We start from the raw sequence: 6,481 nt of genomic DNA, 5'->3' as shown, positions 1-6,481 counted from the left end.
GGGATCGGGCAGTGTTTCGTTCTGCTGTGCATGGGGTCGCTATGAGTCAGAAACGACTCGACGGCACTTAAGAACAACAACAACAACATGATTTCAAAGCAGCTAACAAATGATCATCTTTCAGTTACATTACTGCATCAGCCCTTACTGACCATGAAATTTCCATGACATCTAAACTTAAAGTTCTAGAAAAAGGCAAATTAATAGGTCAGTATACAAAGGCAGATGTCACTAGCATAACAGTGATGCAAACCAAAAATCAAACCAAACCCATTGCCACTGAGTTGATTCTGACTCATAGTAAAACTGCCCTATAAAGTTTCCAAGGCTGTAAATCTTTACAGAAGCAGATCACCAAATCTTTCTCCCATGGACCTTTTGGTGGGTTTGAATCATCAACCTTTTTTTAGCAGCCTAGAACTTTAACAATGCAGCACCAGGACTCCTAGCAGTGCATACAGATGGCATTAATTCTGGAGTCCTGGAAGCTGCTAAGTGCTTATCCATCACACAGCCATAACAACCAGGCAGAAACGTCTACAGAAAGTAGTGAAGCCAGCTGGGCCAGCATTTATACATGTACCACTTGTCAGGCAGCCAGGTGTCATGGGGCACAGACCCACAGTTCTCTTTGAGTACATTATGCTCACAGTTTCAACCAAAGAAGTAGGGAGGGCAGGTGCAAAAAGACCTCAGCATGTAGATGCCTCCCTTCAGACAGTAGGTCTTGTTAGCTTTTTACTGTCCTGGATTTCAATTAACTATACAAATTGTAAAGGTTGATGAGGAACTCCAAGCTCCTCCTGAGACCTCCTCCTGGGACTGAATGTCAGCGTCACCCTGTAAGGGACATACAAGTTCAAAATGACCCAATCCAGCAAATAATACCAGTTCAAACACTCTGGAAAAGACCATGATGAAAATCATACTGGAGAGAAGCAACCCATCTTCCTGTGGTCCACCTAAAAAGTCAAATTCACTGTCATCAAGTCAACTCAGACTCATAGCAACCCCAAAAGGGTTTCCAAGGCTATAAATCTTTATGGAAGCAGACTGCCTCATCTTCTCTGGAGCTTGTTGGGTATGAACTGACAACCTTTTGGTTAGCAGCCAAATATCTTAACCACTGCACCACCAGAGCTCTTTTCTGTGATCCATAGCTCTTAACAATTTAGACAGAAAAATGTTAACATGACTTTTTAATTGACAGTCATTGCCAAAACATCCAAAGGAAAACATTCATTTTCTAAAGTAAAATGAGAATGTGAAAATATAAAAAAAAAATATCCCAAATTAGTAATATTGTCTCCCCAGGAGTCAGGACATCCAAGAAAATCCTTGGCACTCATTACTTTACAGCTCCAATGAATGCTTTTCCACCCATTCTTTTGCTCCCTGTCCCCAAGCCATGTGAGTCTCCTGCTATTGCTTGAACCTATGGGCACACTCCCACTTTAGGGTCTTGGCGCTTGCTGTTCCCTCTGCCTAGCACATTCTCAAGGAGCTCTGGTAGCGTAGTGCCTAAGGCATTTGACTGCTAACCAGAAGGATGGTGGTTCAAACCCAACAGCTACTCCTCAGAAGGAAGGTCGGGTGATCTACTTCCGTAGTAATACCACCTCGGAAACCCAAGGAGGGGTCACTATGAGTCAGGTCTGACTCGACAGCACATAACAACAACAACAACACAAGCACATTCTTACTCCAAGTATCTATGTGGTTTCCTCCCTCGCTTCCTTCAGGTATCTCCTCAATCGTTAGCTTCTTAGTGTGGTCTTCCTCCATCATGTTATTTAAAATTGCAACCCTCTCCCATGCTCTTGATCCTCCTTTACTCTCCCAAAGTACTTAGCCCCATCTACAATGTGACATATTTTACTTATTACTTTAATTTCTAACTGTAAGCTTTATGAGAGCAAAATTTTTTGTATGTTTTGTTCACTATTCTACCACCAGTATCTAGCACAGTGCCTGGCACATAGCAGAACATTGATAAATGTTTGTTAAATTAATAGATATATACAACTCTCACATCACATGTATATGTGAACAACCTGTAAGCTATGATATTATAATAAATTCTTGAGTTCACTGGGAGCTCTGTTGGCATAGTCCCTAAGGCATTCGACTGCTAACCAGAAGGCTGGTGGTTCAAACCCACCAGCCACTCCTCAGAAGGAAGACTGGACGATCTACTTCCATAGTGATACCACCTTGGAAACCCAAGGAGGGGTTGGTATGAGTCATATCTGACTCAACAGCAGTGAGTTTTGGTTGAGTTGAGTTCAGTATTCAGACTCAAGTTAAATTTTCTAAAAAGAAGAAAAGTATTATAAATACTGAGGAGAAAATGAGATTAGTTCTTCTTTTTTAAAAAATCATCTCAAAACAAAATAAATGAAATCATTTTCTTTTTTTTAATTTTTTATTGTGATTTGGGTGAGAGCTTACAGAACAAATTGGTTTTCCATTCAATAATTCATACACATTTTGATTTGATATTGATTGCAATCCCCACAATGTAAAAGCACTCTTCCCACTTCCTCCCTGTGTTTACCATTCCCATTTGTTCTTCTTTTCTATCCCTTTTTGCCTTCTAAGCTTTACACCTGGGCAAATGTTGCCACTTAGATATTATATAGTTGGTTCTTCTAAAGAGTGGTACCTCCCTGGTGTTACTGTTCACCTTATAGACTTGTCTATAGTTAGCTGAAATTTAAGCCACAGGGGTGTGCTTGGTTCCAAGCCTGAAGGGACTAAGTCATTCTTGATGTATCAGTAAGATGTTATTAAACTCAGTAGAGTTCTAAGTATTCACAAGACTTTTTCATTCCACTAAATATCAATGCAACATTAAAAAACACATGTTGAATCCATCTTTGATTATAATTTTTAAAACCAGAAAAATATGAACCACTTAATGTCAAAAATACTCATTAATTAAATCAATTATACATGCCTTTGATTCTCCTCTATGTAATATCAATCAATTTAAAAAGTAAGTGTACTTCTGCATTTTGTCCCACAGACATATAAAAATAAATTTTGTTTTTTGATTTGGTGTGTGTGTGTGTAGATAGATAGATAGATATGGATCTAACTACCTACCTATAGATAGATAGATAGATAGATAGATAGATAGATAGATAGATAGATAGATATACATATGGATCTGTTCTCAGAAAAGCCAGACACTGGGAACAGGCATATGAAACCCAAGGATCCTTTATCTAAATCACATGGGGATCACTCATTGAAATGTAAGGAAACCAAGTTTCTAGTTGTCATCCAAATATTTTTGACCAATGAACCAATAACTGTCTTAAAAAAAAAAAAAAGTCTTGTAAACAAAACAAGAGTTCTGGCAACATTATGATTTTCACAGTAGATGTTTCAGGATTATGCTTATTGCATCTTAATGTCAAAGACACTTTTATGTCACTTTATCTCAATGGCCACATTAAAACAGAAGACTGAAATGGTTATTCATATGGTATTTGGTCCCCACAATGTATTCTTTTCCCTTTCTTAAAATCCAGAAGCATTGATGACCTTTATGGAAAAAAAGGTTTTGTGCTTTCAACAGTTTCAATTATGGCCATATTGTTTCCATAAGAGAGCTTCTTGAAGGCAGAAACTCTCAATTAGTAAATCAGCTCAAACCCACCAGCCACTCCTCGGAAGGAAGGTTGGGCAATCCTACGTCCACAGTGATACTGCCTCGGAAACCCAAGGAGGGGTTGCTATGAGTCAGGGCCGACTCGACAGCAAACAACAACAACAACAACAATTTAATGTAGATGAATCCTCAATTAATAAATCCTCTAAGATTAAATCTTCTTTATAACATCAAAGAAAAACAAAAAGTACTTATCAATAATTCAAAGCTGAGCTGCAGGCATTGACAAAATATAGTCAATCATGGTCTCTAACTTTCCCAACCAACAGAAGGTAAACAAGAAAGGTAAGATGTCCACAAAATTTGCCTTTGGAGACCTCACCTTCTCATTTATTCACACTTTCCCACTATAATAGCTAGGCCTTTGTACCCAATTGTTTGGTCAAACTCTAGTCTAGATGTTGCTAGGAAGGTATTTACATGAGATTAGCATTTAAACCAGTTGAACTTAAACTAAGTAGATCATCCTCCATAATGTGAGGGGGTATCATTCAATCAGTTGAAGGTTTTAGGAGCAAAATGAGGTTTCCTAAAGAAGACCGATTCTGTTGCAAGACTGCAAATGCACAATACTGTCAGAATTTCTAGCTTGTTGCCCAAACTAGAGAATTTGGACTTTGCAGCCCCCACAACTGTGTGAGATGATTCCTCAAAATAAATCTCTGTACATGTACTTCTTACTGATTCTGTTTCTCTGGAGAACTCTGAATAAGACATCCTCCCTCTTCAATTGTCCCAGGCATCACTATTTTTGTTATTATTAATGATATTTTTAGGCACTGACAAAATACTAAGAAAATAGCTTTTTATACATTTTAATATTTACCTTTCGAATAATGAGGTGGATAGAACTTTATTATTTTCATGGAACCTAAGTGAAGTTCAGGAGCTCTGGTAGCATAGTGCCTAAGGCACTTGACTGCTAACCAGAAGGCTGGCAGTTCAAACCCACCAGCCACTCCTCGGAAGGAAGGTTGGGCAATCCTACTTCCGTAGTGATACTGCCTCGGAAACCCAAGGAGGGGTCGCTATGAGTCAGGGCTGAATCGACGGCAAATAACAAAAACAACAACAAGTGAAGTTCATTTTAACTTGTTCTAAGTGACAGAACATCTCCAAGGAAAAATATAAACCCAGGACTGTCTAACTCAATTCTGTCCTCCTAGTTACTAAGGTGTCCTGCCTTTCTATTTTGTCTGGTGTTAGTTATATAAACAGGCTAAGGCTATGTAGTTTTCACACTTCCATATGAGTAAGTTTCTTGTGACTTTTCCCTATGACTTTCCTCTAACCAGGGGCTCTTGCAGGGAAGCAAGCGTAGATCCAGTGACAGAATAAAGGGTGGTAGACAAGAATTAAGGATATTATTTGGGAAGAAAGGAACATGTAAGCCCCTACAACTACACAGACTATCTCGGGCTTGCCCCAGTTTGTGGGTGTGGGCTTGGGTATATGTCAGGCCTGCCTTGAGAGCTAGTGCCAAACATGTTTTAGTATCCTCTTTCTTATAGAGGAATTATTATGTATCTTCCAAATAATCGAAACACTGCTAAACACAAATTAGATACTCAAATACCAAAACACTTTAACAAGTTTGGTTAGATTTGGACATTTCTAAATTTTTCATGTTAAAAAGAACCACAGCACAGTAGAATTAAAGGGAACAGGTCTGAGATAATCCTTACAACTTGTGTTTAAATGGAATACAGAACTTTGGTAGTACTGGTTACTAAGGCAGTAAGATGAACACATAGAGCAAACCAAAGGAAGGGTGAGGAAAGGTACATGAATAGAAGTTTTCGTGTATGCATGTGAGAGAGAAACAAAGGAAACAGCATGAAAGAGACTTGTTCCTATGAAAAATGTTATTACTGTGGCACAATTTCATGAAATTCACTTAGCATCGTAACATACTTTAAAAACTGGACCACATTAGCATAGCAGTAATTTTTTCTTGTCAAAGTGAATATTATATGCGGAAAGGGTTATCACTATTGTTAGATATTTACTATGTGCCAACACTGTTAGCCAGGGAAATACACCAACTACACCCACTGAGCTTAAAGACAATAATATATAGTTTTATTACTCAGTACATCATGATAACAATTACATTTAGCTATTGATAAACGTAGTATCGGGAGCTCTGGTAGCATAGTGGCTAAGGCACTTGACTGCTAACCAGAAGGCTGGCGGTTCAAACCCACCAGCCACTCCCCGGAAGGAAGATGGGGCAATCTACTTCCGTAGTGATACTGCCTCGGAAACCCAAGGAGGGGTCGCTATGAGTCGGGTCAACTCGACGGCACATAACAACAACAACAACAAACATAGTATCAGACAGTGTTATTATAGAGCCAACTCAACAGCAACTAACAACACTGATAAATGTATTTCTATTCCACACACATGGATATATGCATGTTTTAGCAACTACCTGTTAATAATTCACATAAATTCCACAAAGATTTAACCTATATTGAAATGTGTCCTTTAAAAATCTGATGGCATACTTTGTAAAATAACAAAACAGTTTAATAATGAAGGGTCATACTTAAAACATATCCCTATGAAGCTATATTTCTCTTTCATACATCTTTGCTATGTTTTCAAAACTGAATAAGAAACATGATATTTTAACAAGATAATTTTCACTTATTTTGGATACAAGAAGAATGTCAGAATTTTAACTTTCATGCTTGTATAGTATATCACAAGGTTATGAAAATGTATTTAAAATAAAGGTTTCCAAGAGGACTATGATAAGATGACTAGGAGCAATGAAAATGAGACTAGAAATCA

General features: G+C 38.0%; 1 pseudogene; it reads right to left on the bottom strand.

Moving 5' to 3' along the window:
• Positions 1-414: 414 nt before the first annotated feature.
• LOC122150121 lies at positions 415-1,785 on the bottom strand (annotated as a pseudogene).
• Between the last annotated feature and the right edge of the window lie 4,696 nt (positions 1,786-6,481).

Source organism: Orycteropus afer, unplaced genomic scaffold (genome assembly GCF_000298275.1).
Source record: "Orycteropus afer afer isolate SDZICR_OR568_19922 unplaced genomic scaffold, OryAfe1.0 scaffold00091, whole genome shotgun sequence".
NCBI classification, from domain to species: Eukaryota; Metazoa; Chordata; class Mammalia; order Tubulidentata; family Orycteropodidae; genus Orycteropus; species Orycteropus afer.
Note: the sequence above shows the minus strand (reverse complement) of the source record. Positions and strands in the feature narration are given on the sequence as shown.